Source organism: Aphelocoma coerulescens, chromosome 1 (genome assembly GCF_041296385.1).
Source record: "Aphelocoma coerulescens isolate FSJ_1873_10779 chromosome 1, UR_Acoe_1.0, whole genome shotgun sequence".
Classification (NCBI taxonomy): Eukaryota; Metazoa; Chordata; class Aves; order Passeriformes; family Corvidae; genus Aphelocoma; species Aphelocoma coerulescens.
Window position 1 is genome coordinate 22,093,263 of NC_091013.1, and position 23,321 is coordinate 22,116,583.

The following is a 23,321-nucleotide window of genomic DNA, read 5'->3' on the forward strand; positions in this document are numbered from 1 at the left end:
ATGGGGCTAATTAGTTTTAGGTTTTTTTCTTGTATTAGTACTAGGCCTGGAGTTGATTGACAGGAAGGGAAGTGAGAACTTTCTAGAAGAAGGGGGTCAACTGTGATTAGCATAAGGGGATAACCTGAAGACTCGGATTCGACCAGGACTTCACCAATCACTTGATGCCCCTACCTTGGCTATTTGAATGAACCAATCACCTGGACAACAAGCCAACAAACACCAATCAAGTTGTCTCCAAGACCCTCGGGAGGGGGATGGTGCTCCCGGGAGGGGTATAAAAGGTGACTTCCCCAGCAATCTGGGTTTCTGACCAATCGATCCTGCTCAGGTATCTAGTGTGGGTTGGGTTCTTCTCCCTGGGAATAAGCTAGCTAGCTGTTAGGAACCTTGATTGCTCCATTGTTAGTTTTTGTTAATAAGCCTGCTTAGCAGGAAATTGGCTACAGTTGTTTCTGTCACTGTGAGGAAGAATGATAGGACATATAATGAGATTAAATGGAGTTAAGCACAGGATCTTGCATGACCTGAAGCCATAAAAAAATAGTTGAGAAAAATTAGGTAGTAGGCTAAATGACTAAAGGAATAAAATTTCTAAATAGATGTAATGAAAGGTGAAGAATATATAGTAATTGAACAATAACAAAATGTTAGCAACATTAGAAAGGCTGAGGCACAAAATAAGGTACTTCTAGCCAAGGACATCACAAGAGAACCAAAAGGGCATTCTTACTGTATTTGAGGAAAAAAACCCAAGAGATAGTTCATTACGCAGTGAAGATGTAAAGTAGCTGAAGATTCTGCTGAGTGGCCAAAAGGTTGAGTGAGTTTTTACTTTTCCTGAGACTACTTTCAGCTGTGATCAATGACGGGCCTGAGCCACACATGCAAAGCAAATTGGTAAGAAACACTCAGGTAAGTTAAAAGACCTCAAATCATCTCAATGTTACTAAATTACCCTTGGGTACTAAGAGAGGTAAACAGAATAGTTACAGTTATTGGTTTCAGAAACATTAGATTAGACTTCTGAAAGTGTATAAAAATGGTTATCTAGTCAGGGTAGTTACCACTTACATGTCAGGATCTTTCTAATAGAAAACAATCTAATGGTTATAGTAATTTGCAGCATTAGCAATATCATGCTGTTGTGTAGAAACAAATATCAGGTGATACATACATATACAGATACAAATATTATTGAAAAATATATAATGTACCAAGATTGGGCTGAATACTTGAAGAAGCCTAAAGGTCAACTGTGTTGGTTTTTCATGGCCTGGTTCTTGGTAGTGGGGAGGCCACAGAGGTGGCTTTTGTGAGAAGCTGCTAGAAGCTTCCACCACATCAGACAGAGCCAATTCCTGATGCCTCTGAAGATGGACATGCCACTGGCCAAGGCTGGGCCAATGAGAGATGTTGGTAATGCCTCTGTGAAAACATATTTAAGAAGAAATGAAAACAGTTTGGCATGCAGTTTTAATTTCAGCCACAGAAGAGCAGGTGACACTATGTGAGGGGAAACAACATGGCAACACCAAGGTCAATGAAGAAGGCAGGGGGGAGGAGATGCTCCAGGTGCTGGAGCTGAAATGCCTCTGCAGGCCATGGTGAAGCAGGTTGTCCCCCTGCTGCCCATGGGTCCACATGGGATGCAGAGATCCACCCACAGCCCGTGGGGGAGGTGCCCATGCCAGAGTGGGTGGATGCCTGGAGGAGGCTGTGATCCAGTGGGAGACCTGGTGGAGAGAGAGGGCCCCTGCTTCCAGGTTGGAGCAGCCTGTCCTTGGGGGACTGCACCCCACGGAAGAGTTACCCACACTGCAGCAGTTTTGGGGGGACTGTTTGCCTGTGGGAGGGACTCAGGTTTCTGAAGTTCGCAGGGAGTTGCTGCTCATGAGATGGAGCCACACTGGAGAAATTTGCAGAGAACTGTCTCCCATGGGAGGGACCCCACAGTGCAGCAGGGGAAGGACTCCTCTCCCTGAGCAGTGAGAGAAGCCACAGGTGATGAACTGACCTGTAAACCCCTGCTTCCTCTCTCCCTGTGCTGTCAGTGGGAGGGAGGGTTTGGGGGGGAAGGTGTTTTTAAGGGCTTTCTTTACTTTTCATTATCCTGCTCTGATTTTGTTAGTAATAAATTTACTTAGTATCTCTACGTTGAGCCTGTTTTGCCCATGATGGTGTTTAATGAGTGATCTCTCTCCCAGACCTTACCTCAACTTATGAAGCCTTCATTATATTTTCTCTCCTCTGTCAAGCTGCAGAGGACTGAGAGAGAGGCATTTGTGGATTCCTGGCATTTGGTCAGGTCAAACCACAACACCAACAATTTGAAACATCTAGGAAAACGAAAAGAATGATCAACAGAAGTTTAGGAAACAAAAGACCAAAATAGGATGTAACAGTTTTAAATAAACTAAAGGGGTGTTAAAATAAGAGTAATTAATTATTTTTCATGTTCAAAGTAGACAGAAGTAGCTGTTGAACTCAATCACTCCAAGAGGTATTTAGTTTTGACATTTAAGTAAAACCTCCTAATAAAAACTAGTTAATCAGCAAATTACCTTATCCAGTGATGTAGTAAAGTATTTGACAGGAAACATACATGCATAATAAAATGGAATAGATAAATATTTCTTGGGAATATGCAGATATAGTTGACAGTGCATTTAGAGGCGCAGCTGCATCCTAGAATACCTTCATGCATTGTTTTCCATTCATTGTGGCTATGAAGTAGATATGAGGCTGCGTTCACCTTAAGTAATTGAGTGGAACAAGATTTACTGAAGCAATGTTAGAGATGAATTGTATGTTGGTAAACTTCTTTGACACCTCAGATGAAAACTGCTGCATAAGGGCAAAATATTATATTGTATTACTAACTCCATACATCACAGATATTTTGGGAGGAAAGAAAAGTGTAAACAAGGTCATCAGACTGATAATCTTTGCAGACCTTTCTCCACTCTGTCAACCTTATTTAGAATTTGCTCAATGTGTGCATTTGGAACTGCTGAGTTTCAAGAACTGTTCAAAATAATCTTGTTGCTCCATTGTAAGTGTTTGTTGCACTGTATTTTTCTTAAATATTATTGAAGAAAATGACAAAGGTTTGTCTATTTGCATGGCATATTTTCCAATGAATATTAGTAACTTCCGAAAATGGTTTAAAGCAAAAACAATGTAAAAAATAACATCAAGGATAAAAAATGTATACTTAGTTTTCTTATAACATCTGAGATGATCAAAGCTATGTGGAGTAGATAATAATTACTTATGACAAGTTTTTTGGCTAATGTAGAATCATGAATAACATTGAAAGATAAATCCTTACTTGAGGATATTACTCTAATGAAAAATATTCTATGTTCTTTTTACACAATCTTATAAAAAGAAAGATGACAATTTCAGTTATTTTAATAAAATTAGTACCTATTTGCAATGTTCTTGTTTTTAAATTGGACATTCTATAGTTTAAATCCAGTATAAACAGTAGCAGGTGGAGAAATAAGTTGCTATGTCCTCAGAGAAGAAAGTAATGCAATGAAGTGATAGTGGCAATAAGATGCTTTTCATGCAGTATGTCTTCATAGTTACAGACCACATATGATTCTTTATTAACATCTCTGCAAATTATATTTTTTATCAGAGAACAAATGCTGAGTTCTCAACTAGAAGACTACATTTTCTTTATATAAGTATTGTTGTTGAATCTTAGCACAATTGGTCAGCTACTTGGACCTGTGATAGTAATTTTCTGATCTTTTTATGCATGATTCCATGAAAGATAATACCATACTATAAAGAAGTCAGTGGTAATTACTTTTTTTTTTTAATCATAATGCCTTAAGCTCTGGGTTGACCCCAGCTGGAGGGCCAGATACCCACCTAAGTTTCTCTATCACTTGCCTCCACAACTAGACAGGAGAGATAAAATGTAATGAAAGTCTATGAGTCAAGATAAGCACTGTGAGAGATCATTCATCAAATATAGTCAGGGGCAAAACAGGCTCAACTTGGGGACATTAATTTAATTTTTTACCAATTAAAATCAGAACAGGATAATGAGAAGTAAAACAAATAATAAAAACACCTTACCCCCACACATTCTTCCTTCCCAGGCTCTACTTTCTTCCCCCAGTGGCACAGGGAGACAGGGAATGGAGGTTATGGTCAGTTTATCACAGGTTTTGTCTGCTGCTGCTCAGGGACAAGAATTCTTACACAGGAGACAGTTCTCCGTGAACTTCTCCAGCATGGATCCTTCCCACAGGCTGCAGTTCTTCACTAGCTGCTCCAGCATGGCTTCCTTTCCATGGAGTCCTTCAAGAACAGGCTTCTCCAGTATGGGTCTCAAGGAACCTGCTCCTGTGTGGGATCCTCTCTCCATGGGTCTGTGGGTCCCACCAGGAGCTTGTTCCAGCACAGGCTTTGCACAGGGGTCAGAGCCTTCCTTCAGACACCTACCGGCTCCAGCATGGGTCTCGTCCACGGGCTGCAGGCGGATCTCTGCAGACCTGTGGTCCTCCATGGGCTGCAGGAGCACACCTTCCCTGAAAACAAGGCCCATTTCCAATGAGACATCATCTATTTTGATCAGAGCCAAACCTCTGTGCTGTTTCCACTCTTGCCAGCACCCTTACTTACTCTCTGATTTGTCAGACAAATCATTCCACACAGACCTTTCTGCTGAATGATGATTTGCTGTTTGAACCTTTAAACTCTGCTTTCAAAGACAAGGAAACGATTGTGGCAGATTTTCATGTTCATTGAATTTTCTTTTTTTGATGTCCTGTTAAAATGTTCACGGGTTTTAGATTTACTTTGTGCAAACCTTTTATTGTTATTATCTACTTTGATTTAGTCACCCATAAAAGGCATTTGTTGCCTTATAAAAATTTTCAGAATTAGTTTCTTGGAACCCAGGGCAACTAAGAATAGACAAGAGTGCTACACAGGTTCTGGGCCATACTGCTGAAAGTTTATATGTATTGTTTATGCATTTAGAAAGTCAGAATCACTTTAGAAAAAATTCTTGGGTAGTGGGCTGGGGTTTTAGGATGTGTAGTTTCTACACATTTTATTTCAGTATTTTAAAAGCTATGATGGCTCATGTCACAGTGCTCTGATCATTTATGAGACCTGATTAAAATAACAGCTATTCTACCATATTTATATTCCCAAAATCTTATTTTCAAATGGTATGAAAATTCCTTTATTGTTTTGAATGCATATATTTATTTATTACATATTTATTTATAGAAAATCTATGTTTAAAAATTTTCCTTTTCGATTTGAAGCAGACATCTTACAATTAAGCTTGTATTATCTGTGGCTAGATGCAAACAATCTTTCTAAGATCTCAGTACTTCATAATTGTACTGGGATGCTTTTCCAGTCATAATGTGTATATTGTCTCATACACAAAACTGAATGCCAAGGAATCAATTTTGCACAATCACTATGAATTATTTGTGTTTTCCTATTTATTATATTAATTTTCTGGTCCTAATGTTCTTGAAACTGTAAAAAGAATATATTGTTTCAAATTACAATGACTTAGAATACCTTTTTTTTGCTTTTACCACGCTGTGAACTTCTAAGACATAATGGAACATAATACAACATTTTTTTTCTCACTTCTTTGTGTATTAAGATTTTGTATTGGAGTCGCAAATGGTGCTTTTAATAGATGTAATTTGCATAACAACAGTACTGTACAATTAGATTTGTTTTAAAGGAGGAATTACAGAAACTTTTATATTAGGTGTGAAACATTTGACACTATCGTCAAAACCTCTGCTCATTATCATAATGAATAACAGTCTCTTTTGGTTCTTTTTTTAGGATAACTTTTTATGCCAGCAGTGACTTGGCAAAGAATTTTTAAAATCTCTCAGGCTCTCAAGAGCATGTATTCTGTCTCAGTAAGTATTGTAAGTAGTGTAATATCTCTGCTTGCAATTGTAATAGTGCATTGCAATTTAAGGTCAACTTGGATTTGAAACATTTAATGTACAGTATAAAAATAAGTTGCTTGCTTAGAGTTCTTTACAGGTACTTTTCAATATAGTGTTTAATTGCTGAGAACTGTCATTTTGTTTCAAGTTTTTGAAGGATGGGGTTGTGTTAACGTTTAGGACTAATTGGTGTTGTTGGCATGTAAAATAAGGGAAGCATTTCTTTGCAACATCATAGGTATTTGCGAGATTCAACCATTGAGAAAAAGAAAAAACCACCCTTGTCTTAAGTTAAACAGAGATAAAACAGAGGCAGATCATTTCATTTGCAAAAAAATACTTTTTAATAAATCTCACAAGTATGAACAGCTGAACAGCTTATTTTTTTTCTTAAAAAAATGCTTTGGTTAGAGCTGCTAGAACAACTGATAATTTAAATAACAGTCTCCAATTTTCTTTTCTTTTTTTTTCATCTAAAACCTAGTACAATGATGACACAAGCTCTTCTATGACATGCATAGGTTAGGGTCTCTAATAGGCATAATAAAGATAATCTGTAAGGAAAAATTATAAAGAATTATATATATTTCTAGTTCTTTGTAATATAATTTTTTAAAAATTACATATAAATGGCTGAGAGGATTCTCAGAGAAAATTATCTTGAGGGATTTATCAGAGATAGTTGATCATTCCAGTGGTAGGGGGAGGGTGATACCAGACTGGGAAAAAAGGCTAAAGAGACATGAGTGAGAGATGAGTAACAGACAACAGGCAACTGGATTGTCTCATGGCTGAATTGTGCTCTAAAGTCAGTAGGTGTATTGGTTAGCTATCCTTTGACTTTTCAAGGCACTTGGACACACTCACATGTAAACATCCAAACTTGCACTGGAAGTTTAGATTTTCTCCTAGTAACTACACTGAATATTGCAACAGAACATAAAATCTCTCACCTAAACTGAACAGGCTATGTTTTTCTGTATGCCTTTAATAACAGCTGTTTAGAGGAGGCAACAAAGGAGACCTATAGGAAAAAAAGAAAATATCATTCCGCTGTTAAATTCAGTTTTATGCATTACAGTGTATAAGTGAAGACCCAGTCTCTTTACACTTCTTCACTTCGGGATGTCACCAATTGGTTTTGAAAATGCATGATGTACAATGAGAAGATTCCTAAATTCTCAACACTTTCTCATAAACAGAGAAAACATTTTCCCGCCCATTTCTTTTGGAGTGATTAGCTGTTTATCATGTATTAAAACAACTCAGTGATAGTTTTAGGAAGTCAGGTGTTTTTAACCCTAAGTCTTCAATGACAAGAATGACAACTTCTTAATCTTCCCAGAGAAGAACAGGAACTTATTAAAAAACAGGTTCTAGAGGGAAGAAAGGAATATTTTCATTGGAGATGCCTGAAGTTCTAATTTATATACAAATGCATACCTATTTATATATCCTCACTAAAATAAATGACCAGGAAATGCTAATAGCTGTGATCTGTTTTTCTCCCTACTCTCTCTTTATATTTGAAGGATTGCAGTGCAGCATTATGTTAAATTGCTTTCCATATACTTATTCTTCTGGGACCTAATCAAACAGAGCCCATGTCTCTAGGCCTAAACAGTGAATCTCTGTTGGCGTTGTTGGAGTGTTGACTTTCCTAACAGTGAAGCTCATGGTTTTAGAAGCACAGGAAGTTTCTAAAGCACATTGCTGGGCTGCAAAGGACTTTGTTGCCAATGAATCTGCCTCAGCATTAGGAGGAAGAAATAAAATTTGTATGCATCTGGTTGAACCTGGTAGAAAGGTAGGCTGAGGGGCCTTGCAATTTCAAAAAAGTGCAGGGAGTTAACAAGAATAGGACTCTTCTTCCTTCTCAGAAACACAAGTAATTGACTGCTAGAACTGTTTCTGCTGTGGGTATTGATCAGTGACAGTTAGAGATGTTCTTTACAATCACTCGCCCTGTGAGGCCTAATTAACAAAGGCTGGCTTGCTGAATTAGATAAAACTCAATGTCCACTGAAATTAATGTGATGCTGTCTAAGCGTCCTTCAACTATTAAGGGAAAATCAAGTTTAAGTGGAAGAAACGAGGGAAGTCCTGTTAAGGGCTAAAACAATTGTGACTGGAAAAGTGGATTAAGACAACAGTTTTGCAAGGACAATGCAAGGCACAAAGACACTTTTAAAAACTGTCACTTTGTTTTCTTTTTATATTTTTAATAGTGTTTATGCTATTTTACTAAAAAATTATAATTTTTTCCTGGGAATCACCAAATTGAAGAAGAAGCAGAGACTGAGAAATCAGAACTTTTAAAAATGAAACAATTTCTTGGCTATACTGTACCATCCAGCATATCTCTGGATATCGCCTTTCTGGGTGGTCAAGAAACTGAATATAAATAAGTGACAAAGGTTTCACTGAAGCCACCAACATTGTGGCTTCATGCTCAAAATCCTACATTCACAGCAGAATCAGGATTAAATCTGCATTTAATCTGCAGGACCCATATGGGTTGTGAACTCTTTAGTCTTAGTCCCCATGTTGCTAACCAGGTATAAAGTTCCTGTGTTTCAGCCAGATTTATACATCAGCTTTCAGAGGAGCCTAAATAGACCAGATGATCACAACCAACAAATTTTTCAACAAGATACTTAAGAAATCCATTTAATAATAATAACAAAAATTGCTTATATCACAGCTAGTACTGGATCTAAAAATGACAGTACAGAAGAGAAGAGGCATATGCAAAATTAAGTGGGGTTTGTAACGCTTATATTCAGTTTAAGGTGGTTCATAATCTTTAATATGGGCTATTCTGCAGTTTATGTTTTAAATAAAATGCTTATTCTGGATTCTACCTGTTTCTACACAGCCTCTTTATACATGGACTGTTTACTTACTCAGATAACCTTTCTACCTGTGATTGAAGTCAAGGTGTTTTTTTTTTTTTTTTTCCTCAAATGCACATTTACATTCTTTTAAAACATGGGGTCTTCCACACATTTTTTCAAGTGTGGTTTAATATAGCTTTGTTGTATATTTTGCCAAATACATATTCTTCTGAATTCCCTGATTTCACATTTGCTATTTACACAGTTTCCTGAAAACTGATGTAGCATTGCAGTACTTAAAGAATACAAATACTTATACAACACCTTTATGATGACTTATTAAAATCTTAATATCATTTAATTTATGGTACTTTAAAAGATAGTTAACCTTTTTCACTTAAATGGATTTGATTTTCATCAGACTACAACACCTGGACTCCTGAGATTGCTAGGTTTCTTTTCTCATGGATGATGAGAGTCTTCAGAGGAAGAGCTCTGGAAATGTCTGTTCAAAGCCATAAGCCCTGAATCCCAGTGAATTATCCTGCTGTCAGGGAAAAATCCATAGATGTACTGCATAAGGGGAAGTATGCACTTATATTTATGTGGAAAATCAGTACGATTATTCAGGGAAGTAATATTTAGGCTATTTTAAATGCTCAAGACTGAAAAAAAGAGATCTGTCAGCTAAGAATGGAGGACGTGTTGCTTCAGGAATACGCTGGCTTTGGAACAGTCTTTGATATCCAGTAACAGCAGCTGAAGTTTTTATTGTACTACAGAGAAGACTATTTGGCAGAACGCCCCAGAACCTCATGCTTTCAAAAGTCAACCTTTTTGAAGCATACACTGGGTAGACCCAAAGTCTGCCAGCTATAAACTAGTCTCTCCTTCTCCCTTTCTTGATTTTGGTGACAGTTAATGAAATCTGAAAGGTCTTAATGAGAATTCATCTTCCAGTTTACAGTAATTACTTACCATCAGTGTGAAACTTTTGAGAGAGGAAGAAATCAAAGTCTTGTCATCTTCAGGATACAAAAAATTGAAAGTAATGTAGTTTGGAAATCAAAGTCTGTCATAATTAGACACTGTCAATATATTTTTTTTCTGTCTGTAATCATTGTACATTCAACAGTAAAATCCTCAAAGCTTGATTTGATGGTATCTGCCTTTTTGACAGGTTACTTGAAAACACAGCTGACAGTTTAAGTCACTTCAGCCTTTCTATAACTTTTTGAAAGACCTCAGTATTGACAAAAGGATGAGCTTTCAATCTAAGAGGGTGCCCACCAACTATTGCACAAGAATCATGCCAGTAGATCTCTGGTGCTCACAGGGTCAATGACATGAGCTATGAGGTTATGTACAGCAATGCACACCAGTTTGCTTAATATCCACAGGCATTAAAATACCAGATAGTCTTTCAAACACATTTGAAAAATTACCTGCTTTGTTTTGTAAGTAGAGGAATGATATAGATGCTAGCTGTCAAATGACAGCAAATTACACATCCTCTTCCTTTCATACTATCATTTATCAGAATCAGGTTTCCTTATATGTAAAGTGGTTTAGATCAATAGCTAGAAATCTGCTTGTATTGTATTGATTTCCTGAGAAGATTATGTATGAAGATGACAAGTAGTTATGGCTGACGCAAACCAATTTCCAATTGCCTAATGGATTTAACACTTCAGTTCTGTGAGTACAATAGACTATCAAAAATATTTTAAATAATTTTACAGTATGTTCAGTGACAATAAGAATACAAGCTGGAGAGCTTAAACTATAACCACTGGCATGAAAATATAATTTTTATCCTTTAAGCTTCATTTAGTAAACAATTAGTAAGTCAAATATGTGTAGAAATCAAACTTGTTACTTGGTATTATATTTTTAAATTTGTGCAGCTAAACCACAGACATAGAAAAAAATCAGCAAAGAAATAAGTTCTATGGCAAACATGAGCTAAGTAATGGGAAAATGTGACAGAGCATAACTGATGGTTCATTTATACAGTATCTAAGCTCCATTCGTTCACCTCTTTTTAATAACAACCTGTTTCCATTCAGAGCTCACAGCAATTGAATAAAATGTGGCATCTAAAATGATTATGGGTGTTTTTCTTCTAATTCTTGTCTTTTCATTGACAAGTGTTTCTTTTTTTTTTCTACCCACCTGATGTTACTGCATGGAAGGAATTATTTGAATTGAATCAATTGGGATCATTTGTTTATCTTTTTTTTTTTTTTGAATTTCACAAAGAAAACAGCATATATGTACTTCACACATGCTTGTTAACCACACTATATTTGAGACAATGAATGCTTAAATATTACAAAGTTCTCATGCCATTACTTGCTTTCTACTGGATTTTAATGAGTAAGGTTTTAATAGCCTGTCCACAAGCAATGAAAATGTGTTACTATGTGAGTAATTTTCATGAATGGTAACATTCCCTGAGGGGATGGACTTGGAAGTATTTGTTGCTATAAGTTATTGTTAATTTTGTGCCATAATTTTGTACAGCTCTTAGTGACATCATTTAACTTCTGTGAAACTTATGACACTGTTGGTGAGGAAGTCAGCTATGGAAGGTACCCCACTGGACCTGCTGTTTGTGAACAGAGAAGGACTGATGGGTGATGTGATGGTTGGAGGTCATCTTGGACACAGCAATCACAGAATGATAGTTTTCAGTTCTTCAAGAAGTAAGAAGCAGGGTCTGCAGAACTGTTACCTTGGACTTCCGAAGTGCAGACTTTTTACACGTTTAGGAGACTGGTTTGTAGAGCTCCTTGTGAAGCAGTTGAGAATGGCAGAGGAGTTCAGGGAGACTGGACATTCTTCAAGAAGGAAATGTTCAAGGTACAGGAGCATTCCCATGTGTTCAAAAGACAAGGCATCACAGAACAAGACTGGCCTGGTTGAAGAGAGGGCTTTGGCTCGAACTCCGGAGAAATTTAGGAGAGTTTATTACCTTTGTGTGAAGGGGCAGCCAACTCAGGGGCCTGCAAGTTTATCATGAGATTATGGAGGGTGAAAATTAGAAGTGCCAAAGACCAGCAAGAACTTAATCAGACTCATGCTGTAGCAGATTAGATATTAGGAAAAATGTCTTCTCTAAAAGGGAACCTGGAACAGGCTGCCCAGAGAGGTGGTGGAGTCACTATCGCTCAAGGCATTTAAAAGACCTGTGTATGTAACACTTAAGGGCATCATTTAGTGGTGTCCTTGGCAGTGCTGAGTTAATGGTTGGACTCAAAAAGCTTAAAGGTCTTTTCCAATGCAAATGATTCTAAGATTATACGATTGCTTAGATTTCCTAAAATGTCACAGTACATGAAAATGCAATAAAATTTTTATTGGGGTCATGTGGTATAAAAAAAGTCTACCAATCAACAGCGTTATGACAGTTGGCTATGCAAAAATGAAATAATTATTTCTTAACAGAATTAAATTATTATATAGTCTTTCAAATTTTATTCGTACATTCTGGGCATGACATTTTACCTCATGGGAATCTCAGTTCACACATGCTTTTTACTTAGCTTGTGTTGATACTTCACACACTGAAGGCTTCACTCATCTCCTCTTTGCAGTATGGCATTGTAGAACCAACCATGATACAGGATTGGGTGCTAACACAAAAGTAAAGGTTTTAATGAAACAGGGAACAAGCACATTTTCTTCCAGTCCCTTCTAATGGAAGATTATAATTTCACCACATGTAAGTGAACTGTATATATTTTGCTTTCTTCATGTCTGGCATGGTGAACCCCTTTAGCCTTGATGGGACAATAAGAAACTGGTATTGGTTATGTTCTAACAGCTTTCAAAAAGCATTTACTGCTACCACTAAGCTACCCATAGGAAATTTCACTCTGGTGCCAGGTACCATTGGCCTTGGAGTCCACCTAGAAAGCTTGATGGAGTATTTCCTCAAAGGAATATATCACATGGAGATAGAAGATAAAGCAGAAGAGTAAGTGCAAATAAATTAATGTATTTATATCTTCATATAAAGATTATTATCATCATCAGAGTTAAAATCAGTCTATATGCCTAAAAAATATTCTTTGGAGTCTCCACCTTAATTTACTGTCCCTGAACTACTGCTAAAGACAGCACCTCCTTACTGCTTACATGGAAAACTTCTAGCAAAGACGTCTTCCCAAATCATGCTGTAGCCATGGTGTTCAGTAAATCACAGCAGTCAAATGGAAGAGTTCAAAGAAAGTAAACGAAGGATACGTATTGCAAAATTAGTGTTTGTGTATTCTAAACCTTTTTAGTCTTTAAGTGTGTTTAAAATAATAAAAGAATGTGTAAGCACACTGTTGTCTGCCAGCTGTTCCTAGGAACGTGTAGAAACCCACAGGATTTGGCTCTATAAATACTAAGCAAAAATATTTTACCTGATTGTCTTATGAAGTATGGAACTAAGAAAGCAGTCTTACATCTTTCAACCTTTTCAGGTGCATGAGAAGGACAGTCAGAAACTTGCTGAAATAATATTTTTTTCTATCCTTTGTTACTGGAATATTAATATTTACTATATTTTATGATAAATTTGAATAGCTTAGATAATACCTCTAAATCCCAAATTTCTCGTGTTATACTGCATGATTCTGGCCTGAAATTTACTACATAGAGTTAGTGGACTTAAACAGCTCCTGTCACCAAGATAACAGGAGTTTTACCGTGTACTCATCAAGTATGTCCGCATATGGAAAAAATTTATTAATCTGGTTAAATGTTTTTATTTTTCAGACATCCTCTAACTACAGCAGACTGGTTCCTGTGAAATAGTGGCTGAAAGTAGAATTAATGATTGTTACAAGGATGCCTGACACAAGGTTTCTTCATTTTTTTTTTTTTTGCATTTCTCATTGCACTATGTAGTACTGGACTGGAGTAATTATTTTCAAAAAAAAGAGTCCTAGCATATATGTATTATCATATGGTTAGGTTCTAAAAATTTTTTCAGAAACCTATTAGAAGAGACTTCTTGGAAAATGAGTTTTTTCCCCAGAACGTTATATTATTTCATTTTGATGGGAAATATTTTTATTTCTTTTTCCTGTGTCAATATTTTAATTTTGGTTTATATTTTTTCTTCCACAAGCTTGTTTGATCATGCAAATTTAAAATAGAAACTCAAATTTAAATGTTTATGTTTCTAATGAAAATTTACTTCTATTTTATGGATGAACATAACATATATGCAGTAAAGTCAATGAAATAAAATTATTTACATCTGAGGAACAAAAAGACCTTTAAATGTATTGTGTAATTTTTACTTAGTTGAATAGAATGTGGAGCACTTTTTTCAGCAGTTGATAGGTCAGAGCAGCATCACAAAAGTAGTTACATATGGACCAAAGGACTGAGGTAATTTGTGTTAAGATTTCACTTTTGTCTAGGCTATTACTTTTACTATTATCAATGGTGTTAATCAAAAAAAACCCCCTGATGATTGGAGCTACAAATAATTTTAAAAAGCATGAATAGATTTTTCATTTATTATCTGGGAGAAACCACTCCCCACCTCCCATAACATGGATTTTATCGATTGCTCTTTCTGCCCCTTCTGGCCTGTTTATTTCTAACTGTAAACTAAATCACCACTGAATTATATTGCAACAGCCCTAATACCTCCTTGCTCTAATTTCCAGTCTATTTCTTCTTCTACATCTATGGTTATTCTATTCTCCACTGTCAAGAAATGTGCCTTTTGATTTTCTTTGGTACCATCCTAAGTACACATTTTATTTCTGTAACTATTAGATGAAATAATAATTATAAATGTAAGCTTTGATCTTCTCAATGGGATTAGTAATTTTATTCTTAAAAAAAAATCAGAGGCAAAATGGAAAAAAATTAGCTCTTTTCAAATGCACTGTCATCCAGTTTTCATATTAGTGCATTTATTTCAGCACTATTATCTTTTAAGTTATAGAAGTAATTTAATCTAGTTGCATTTAAATCCAAGGCTGAAAAATCCCGAGTCTTCAGGTCAGGTAAAGCGAGTAAAAAAGGGGAATGTGTAGAGCACAGATCTATCTCATTTATTCTTTGTTTTCTCTAGATAGAGCTGTTACAGCACAGACTGATAATACATGAGAACAAAATGGCAAGAGGTAAGAAATTATTCTGTTGTAGGAGCTCGTTCAAGTAATCAAAACTTCCTGAGAGATTAAATGACCTATTTAGGAGTATTACTCCTAGGTAGAGTAATAAAGAAATTTTGGATGTTATAAATGAGAATCAGGTATGGAAATACAGTTCACTGATTAGGTACAAAGGTAAGATTTCAATTCCCCCATCCTATCTAGACTATTTTTGTTATTTCAAGAAATTCACTAATTCAGCACATTTAACTCCAGGAAACCACTCAGTAGAGCAAATATAGGCATCTTATTTGTCTTATTTCTAAAGGTGTTGGAAATAGTCACAGAGGTCTGAAAGACAAGACAGGACAGGACAGAGAGAGGCCTCTTAAGGCCAGAGAAATTGTTCAAAACAACAGCAGACCTCCTCATGCTTAAATACCTACTTCAAGGTGGTAATCTAGGGTTTGCTTTACTTTCCCACACATCATTATGCAGTGCCAACAGAGATGCCTTGCAATACCATTTCATCCAAAGTCAATACTCAGATGGATGGAGTATGTTGTATTTGCAGTCAGAAACACAGAATAACAGAATCATTAGGGTTAGAAGGGACATCTGGAGATCATCTAGTCCAAACCTCTGTGAAGGGAGGGTCACCTAGAACAGGTCACACAGGAATGTGTCCAGGTGGGTTTTAAGAATCTCCAGAGAGAGAGACTCTATGAACTCCCTGGGCAGCCTGTTCCAGTGCTCTGCTACCCTCAATGTAAAGTTCTTCCTTATGTTAGGGTGAAAGTTCTTGTGTTTTTGTTTACATCCATTTTTTCTCATCCTGCCACTGGGAACAAAGGAAAAGAGTCTGGCACCATCCTTTTGGCACCCACCTTTGGGATACTTTCAAGTATTGACAACATGCCCTCTCAGTCTTCTCTAGATTAAACAGGCCCAGCTCCCTCAGGATTTCCTCATGGGAGAGATACTCCAAACCCCTAATCGTCTTTGTGGCCTCCTCTGGACGCTCTCCAGTAGATCCTTGTGTCTCTTGTACTGAGGAGCCCAGAACTGGACACTCCAGATGTGGCCTCACCAGGGCTGAGTAGACGGGCAGGATCAACTCCCTTGACCTGCTGGCAATGCTCTTCCTAATGCACCCTAGAGTACCACTGACTCCTGGTCGCAAGGGCACGCTCCTGGCACATGATCAACTTGTCATCCACCAAGACTCCCAGGTCCTTCTTGGCAGAACTGGGAAGTAATCTACACAGCAGCCCTCACTGAAGGTCTGAACCACTGTCCAGCAGTGTTTATCAGTGTCCCTGGCCATGCAGACAACCTAAACTGCTAACTGAAACTGATAGCTTAACTTGCCTTGTGAATAAAGGCGTGTGAAATTAATGCCATAATCCTTTTCCTTTTTTCATGTTTCTGTTGACTGTCTTACCTCACAGAGTGCTATGAGAAGAGATTCCCTAAAAATTTTAGGGCTGTGTGGTGATGAGAATAGCATAAATAAATTGTGTGGAGCAGTGCTCCTAAGTGAGAATGAGTGACAGATGCAAAATCGAAATTTCTTTCAAAAAAAAAATAAAAGAGGAACACTCAGATATATGGATTTATGAGACTTAGTGTTGAGGATGACTGTCTAAACTAACAATGAAGAAAAAAGAAATTTTTTGTTCTGTTACCATTTGTCACTTTTAGATTTTCACCTGGTACTTGGCTCAGAGGATCACTTAATATAAATACATGAAACTATTCACATTGCTCAAAGAAACTGGGGTACTTATATGAGAAAGGGATATTTGACTATAACATTTGGTTATGCAAATAAAGGCACAGTTGTATTTGTAGTGCAAATATGTATTCTCTCTCGCTCTTTAAAAATTTGACCAACTCATTGAACACATCTATTAAGTGAACCCCAAAGGTTAACGACAATAGCACATGCTTTTATTTGAAATCACAATCTCCCTTCTCCTAAAGTTTTATGTGTAAAAAGAAAAAAAACAGTCTAACTTTCAATTAACATAACTACGTTTATATCGTATGAGTGATAGTGGCAAAAAAGACAAATAACTGCTAATACTTAAGCAATAAATAAGTCATAGGTGTGAAATGACTTACAGATATCAAGGGAAAACTGGCTATAAAGAATAAAATACCTGTACAGATGTTGTGGATGACTACATCTGACAATTTTATTATCTGGTGAAGATGACATCTCCTCTGTGATCTTCAGTAGCAGAAGACAGAAACAGTACAAGCTGAACTCAATATTTTGTAACAGTAAAAATTGTTAGTGAAAGCACAGCACATGCCTAGCATGAAATGCAGACTTGGCTAGCTACATAGAAACTTTGGTCCATTGTGCAAATGAGGATATGATGATTAGATTTTCATGGATCGTAGATGTGTTCCATCTCCTGTAATATTGAATATTTACAGTGCAAGTAGCTGTATCTGGGTCTGTGGTCAATGATGTTATTAGTAATCCCAGGGACTACTGGGCCATTCCAAACAGTGAATGCATACGGTATGCATGTCAAGTGTGTGTTGTATAGATTTGCTGCCAATGTGATGCCCTAATTGTTACATCATAAAAATAACCATTAGAATCTAGGTCACATTGTAATGAGTAAGACAGCTGGTGTACAGTGCTGTAAGTCATGGAATTAATTTTACATTTGTAATATTTATTCAAGGAATTTTCTTTCTTGGTTTCTTCAGTTTTTCTTCTCGTAATTTTTCTATTCCGCTTCTTTCTTGCAGAAAAAGGATCCCACACATAATCACATACACATGTATTCGTGTATTTATTTGACTAATTCAGAGACAGATCATTTCTGTCTCTTAATGTAAAAAAATATTTTGATTCTCTATTATAAAAATATGCATTATTTAAAGAAATTCCTCTACAACTGAATGCTTGGAGCTTCACCAGGAACTACTCATCAGCACATTGCTTCAGTCTGAAAAGGAAATGGGTGGTTTAGTTAGTAGCAGACACACAATTTGTGATGAAAAATAGTGGGAAAATAAAAATAATCCTTCTTAACTCTTTCAGTGGGAAATATTTCTCAGTGTTTCCATTAATTCTAATATCTCCTTCTACTTTCTCCCTCAGTCTCTCTTCTTGGTCAAGCACCTCTTTTATTACAGTGGAGATGGATAAACACTGAGATACAACAGCAGAGAAGGTGAATACGGGCTTGCCAGCATGCTGGTAGCCTTAGCATTTATTCATCAGCTGCTCCAAACAGACTTTTTAAAATGGGATGTAGAAAACAGGTGTTTGCTGAGGTGCAGGTATTCTCAGAACCTGTGCATAAAATAAAAATGTTATCATAACTTGTGATTTTTTCTATGTGTAAGACTGAGTAATCATTGTGAAGTAACCACTTACAGAAATACTCTTCCTCTGGTATTTCTAGGACAGCTGGAATTTACCCAATAGACCCAAATTAAATCTTTTTAGTTGTTCGGGAGATAACTTTGGTCCAATTCTCTTCTTCCCTTGAGGGAGTTAACTTCTTTCGTGCAGCCATACAAGTGAGTTAGATTTCATGAGTGGAAATTTTGGAAAATTAAGAGCAAAAGTAATGGGGCAGTGACAGGAACTAATAAAATTTATGAGACTGAAGACATTGAAAGATCTTCTTAGGAGTACTTAATGAAGCAAAGAGAGGACAATCTACAAATCCCCTATACAAAACTCTGTAATGGAGAAGAAAAGAGAAGTTCTGCTAAACTTGAAATGGTTAACAAGGAAGGTGGACAGAAGGTAACTCGTAGAAATTCGTGTATGGATGGGAAGTCTAAAGGAAATATTTTTACTTTTTCTTTATGTCAACAAAACAAAAGTGTCAGGATTTTTATGATGTCAGTACAAAAAAGGATAACAAATACTAAACTCTATGAAAAAGTCAGTGCAGTGTAATTATATTTTAGAATATTTAAAGACAAAGTCCTACATAGATTAATACTGTGGAGACCCATAGTAACAGTCTGAAAAGGCAAAGAAAGGCAAACATGAAAATGTGTTAATGAAAGAATAAAGAGTAAGACCCTAACTGTCTCAGCCAGTAGTCTATCTGCCTCTTTAAAAATTCTAAAATTTCTAGAATGAATGAAAGCCAAGAATTAGCAATTGAGGAGGAAAAGGGAAAAAAAAAAACCCACAACCCCTAACTACCAAAGTGGACAACTGAATTTTTGCCTTTGCCAAAGGTGGGGAAAAATAAGAGAAACTCAGAAATGTTTCTTCCAAAAATACATTTTTTAAAAAAATTTGGAGATAGAAGAATTTCTTTCTAAGGCTGCAAAGGAGGCTTTTGTGTAAAAAAAAAAGTAAAAAAATGTATATTTACAAAGTGGTTTTTAGATTCACTTTTGAGATTAGGCAAAATAATCCAAAGGAATATCTCAGGAACTTCAGTGGATGCTCCAGCATTAGATGCAGAAAGATCTGTAAGAAATCATTCTTGTGCTGCATAATAGGCTCAGTAGATTTCCTACTTATTTTCTCTTATTTCACACAGTTTTGGGTAGTGTTAAGGTGTGGGCCTAATTTTCTTTGAGATAAGGAAACCTGTTCCCTACTATGCAGGGATATTTCTCCCCGCAAAATGACAGTGGCATAGCCTCCAGCATTATATTTCTTTTCTTTCAGTGATACGGGCATTTGTAAACAGTGTAATACTTAATTTCTGATTTAAGATACAAAAAGACAACCTTGACACTACTTATTTTTCCCTTTCAAACTCTAAGTCTATCTGGAGAAAGATAAATATGAAGTCTATTTTCTCAATAGAATTTATTATCATGTCTTCAATGCCTGTAGGTCTCAAGATGCCTAATATGTAACTAAAACTACAAATGATGACATGACTCATTGAATTTTAGAGCCTTTAAGAAAAAAATGGGGAAAAAGCCCAATCACTACTATGAAAGTACATAAACTATTCAGTGAAGAAAATTCTTATCTTTTTATCATTAGCAGTGTGTCATTACCAATTGACAAGACCTTTAAGGGTCTTAAAGATCATCTACTTCAAACCTCCCTGCTATGGACAGGGCCACCTTCTACAAGACCAGGTTGCTCAAAGCCTTCATCCAACCAAGCCTTGAGCACTTCCAGGCATGGGTTACCCATAACTTCTCTGGGAAACCTGTTCTAGTACCTTACCACCATCCCAGTAAAGATTTTTTTCTTAACATCTAATCTGAACCTACTCTCTTTCAGTTTGAAGCCATTTCCCCTTTTTCTATCACCACATGCTCTTGTAAATGGTTCTCTCCATCTTTCTTGTAGGTCCCCTTTAGGTTCTGGGAGGTGCTATAAGATCTCACTGGAGCCTCCTCTTCCCCTGTCTGAACAATCCCAAATGTCTCAGTCTGTAGGAGAGGTGCCTCAGCATCTTTATGGCCTCCTCTGGACTCTCTCTAACATATCCATGCCTTTTTCATGTTGAGGGCGCCAGAGCTGGATGCAGGACTCCAGGTGGGGTTTCACCAGAGCAGAGTAAAGGGGCAGAAACACCGCCCTCAATCTGCTGGCCACAGTGCTTTGGATGCAGCCCAGGACATGGTTGGTTTTTGGCACTGTAAACACACGTTGCTGGGTTATGTTGAGCTTCTTGTCAACCAACACCTACAAGTCCTTCTCCTCAGTCTTTTTCGATCCATTTTCCGTCCAGCCTGTATTTATGCTTGGATTACCCCAACCCATGTACAGGACCTTATAATGCTATAAAGATAAATCCTCGTGTCATTTATACATTTATACATTTATAGTAGAGTTATTACAATGAAATGGGTTGCTTCACTGAGCTGGTTTTTGCTGAGACAGAATTAATTTTCTTCACAGTAGCCAGTATGGGGCTGTGTTCTGGATTTGTGCTGGAAATTGTTGAAAGAGGAGTGTTTTCATTACTGCTGAGCAGTGCTTACATAGCATCAAGGCCTTTTCTTCTTCTCACTCTACCAGTGAGGGGGCTGTGGGTGCACAGGGAGATGGGAGTGAATACAGCCAGGACAGCTGACTCCAAGTACCAGAGGGATATCCTGTACTGTAGGCATCATGCTCAGCTTATAAACCTGTGAGAAGGAGGAAGGGGGGAATGTTGAGCAATGGAGTTTTTCTTCCCAAGACACCACTATATGTGGCCTGGCTGAGAATCCACCTGCCCATGGGAAACACTGAATAAATTCTTTGTTTTGTTTTGCTGGCGTGAACAGCTTTTGCTTCACCTGTTAAACTAAATTTATGTCAACCCACAACTTTTCTCACTTTTAGTCTTCTGATTCTCTCCCTCACACCACCAGGGGCGAGCAAGTGAGCAATTGTGTGGGGCTCATCTGACAGCTGAGGTTAGGTTAAACCACAAGGTTCACCCTTGAGAATTCTTCCGCATATATTTTTCACCCCAGTTTATTGGTTATAAAATGTCTCTCTTTAACAGTTTGTCACTATAACTGTGTCAAATTCAACTTTTGATAGCTACATTCTCTTTACAGATATTACTATTATGTTTAGTTTAGCAAAAGAATAATTTTTCTCTTATCCTCTGTTACTTCAAGTAACACCTTCTATTGTTAATCAGCTGATACATTCCACTAGAAAACTGTGAAAAACTACACAGAGGAACTTCTTTGGAGCTTGACATTGCTTTTTCATTAAAATATGGTATTTATGGTATATATTTAATAATTTCATAGTACTGTACAAACATTTAATTAACTTCAGAGTGTTACTTCACTAGTAAATGCATACTATTATTATTCTAGATAATAGTCATTGAGGTCAGAAAGCTGCATAATGGTGATGACAGTTTCCCACTCCCACAGCTTATTTTCATGCTTGAAGATTAATCTTGAATAATTACCTTCTAAACCTGAAAGTGGACATTTCTAAAAAAGAACATATGCAAATAGAACAAGATCTGAGTCCATTATAATTTAAATTATAAAATATTAGCTTTAAAATGTACTAGTGCACAAAAACAATCAGCCATCAGCATCAACTGTATGATAGCTGTACATAACTATTTCTTTGCAACAGGTGATTGGGCTATGTTGTGTTTTCTGGCATGTTTTGTTTTACATATAAATGTTAAAATAACTTCTATTTCCAATTGGAAGGGAAAGAACTCCCAAAGGAGTAGGGATTACTGTGCTGCTTATTTGTTTTCCTTTTTAGGAGAACAAGACTACTTCAAGATTCAAGAAGAATCTGGGTTTTTTCTATGGAACTTAGTTCAGGATTTTTGATCCTTAGGCTTAAATTTATTACCCATTTATGCACATGATACTTTTACTAAAAAAATAGAACAAGTGTTTTATAGCTTCCTAGTGCCTTTCCTCCCTTTCAAATGTCTGAGAGTGTTGTGCTTCAACATCTCAGGGAATCAAGCCCAGAGATTTTAGGGGGTAGAAAGGAGGCTGCATCCTTCTGCTCTTACTTCAATACATTTTATTACAGGGCAAGTGCCAAGCTCTCACAAAAATAGATATATTTTGCTGATTGAGGTATTTTTTTGCTCCTATTTTTCTTCCTTTTTATTCTTCCTTGACCCCTGCCCCTCCCCCTTTTGATTTTAAATATACAATCAGCCCTTACTAGTTTAGTGATCTGTGCAGAGCAGGTTACGGCTAATAGTAAAGTAACAACGTACCGTTCTGAGATTAATGTTGTTATTCTTGTGATATAGGGACATCAAAAGCTGTATAAAAACACTCCGAGTGACAGGTGGCATTTGCTTTGTTACTGTGCTTTTGCACATGTCTGTGACATCTCTTCATAGACACAGTGGGGCTTTGATTCCTTCGTGTTTTGTATTCATGCAATTTCCACAGTGCTGCTATGGATCTACAGTATGCTAGGAATTGCAGAAATTCAAAGCATGCATGTAAAGGGATAAATGATAAATTGTTGATGGGGAAAAATGGCTGTGGTCAAGCATGGGAAATAACCCATGACAGATTTGTATTCCAGAAAGTGTATAAACTCCCATGGGGAACATAAATGATCACTATTGTTTGTCCTACAATTTTCAACCATTCCAGAGAGGTTTCCTACTAATACTAATCTTAAAAATAGTTGGTCATTAACAAAGGCCACAAATGCACCCTCTCATAGCTGGGTGGTATATTTTAATCCTGTAAGTGTCATTGTGCCACTCTCTGTTCAACATTGGTTTCCCAGTTTAGTATTCAGAGAGCTAATTCATTTTGTTGCTGGCAGCAGTGCATTAATGATCAAGCTACGACAATGAACACTGTCTGCATAACAAATGTGTCTTTCTCAAGCTGCAGTAAATACAAAGTGATTAACATGAAATAACTGCTCCAGCAAACTGCTTCTCTGCTTTTAAATAGATACTAGTGTTTTTATTTAACCCTGCATTTGTCAG

General features: G+C 36.8%; 1 long non-coding RNA gene across 6 annotated transcripts; it reads left to right on the plus strand.

Moving 5' to 3' along the window:
- Positions 1-259: 259 nt before the first annotated feature.
- On the plus strand, positions 260-18,181 carry LOC138104651 (uncharacterized). Of its 6 annotated transcripts, XR_011148207.1 has the most exons (7): positions 260-331; positions 846-915; positions 5,848-5,927; positions 12,689-12,779; positions 13,568-13,653; positions 14,886-14,937; positions 15,761-16,722. It is a non-coding gene; the product is annotated as an uncharacterized lncRNA (long non-coding RNA). The 6 variants fall into 6 exon arrangements; XR_011148200.1 differs by lacking the exons at positions 260-331; positions 15,761-16,722 and adding an exon at positions 18,035-18,181 and having other exon boundaries at positions 340-915; XR_011148206.1 differs by lacking the exon at positions 260-331 and having other exon boundaries at positions 340-915; positions 5,848-5,936; positions 15,761-16,723.
- The last annotated feature ends 5,140 nt before the right edge of the window (positions 18,182-23,321 follow it).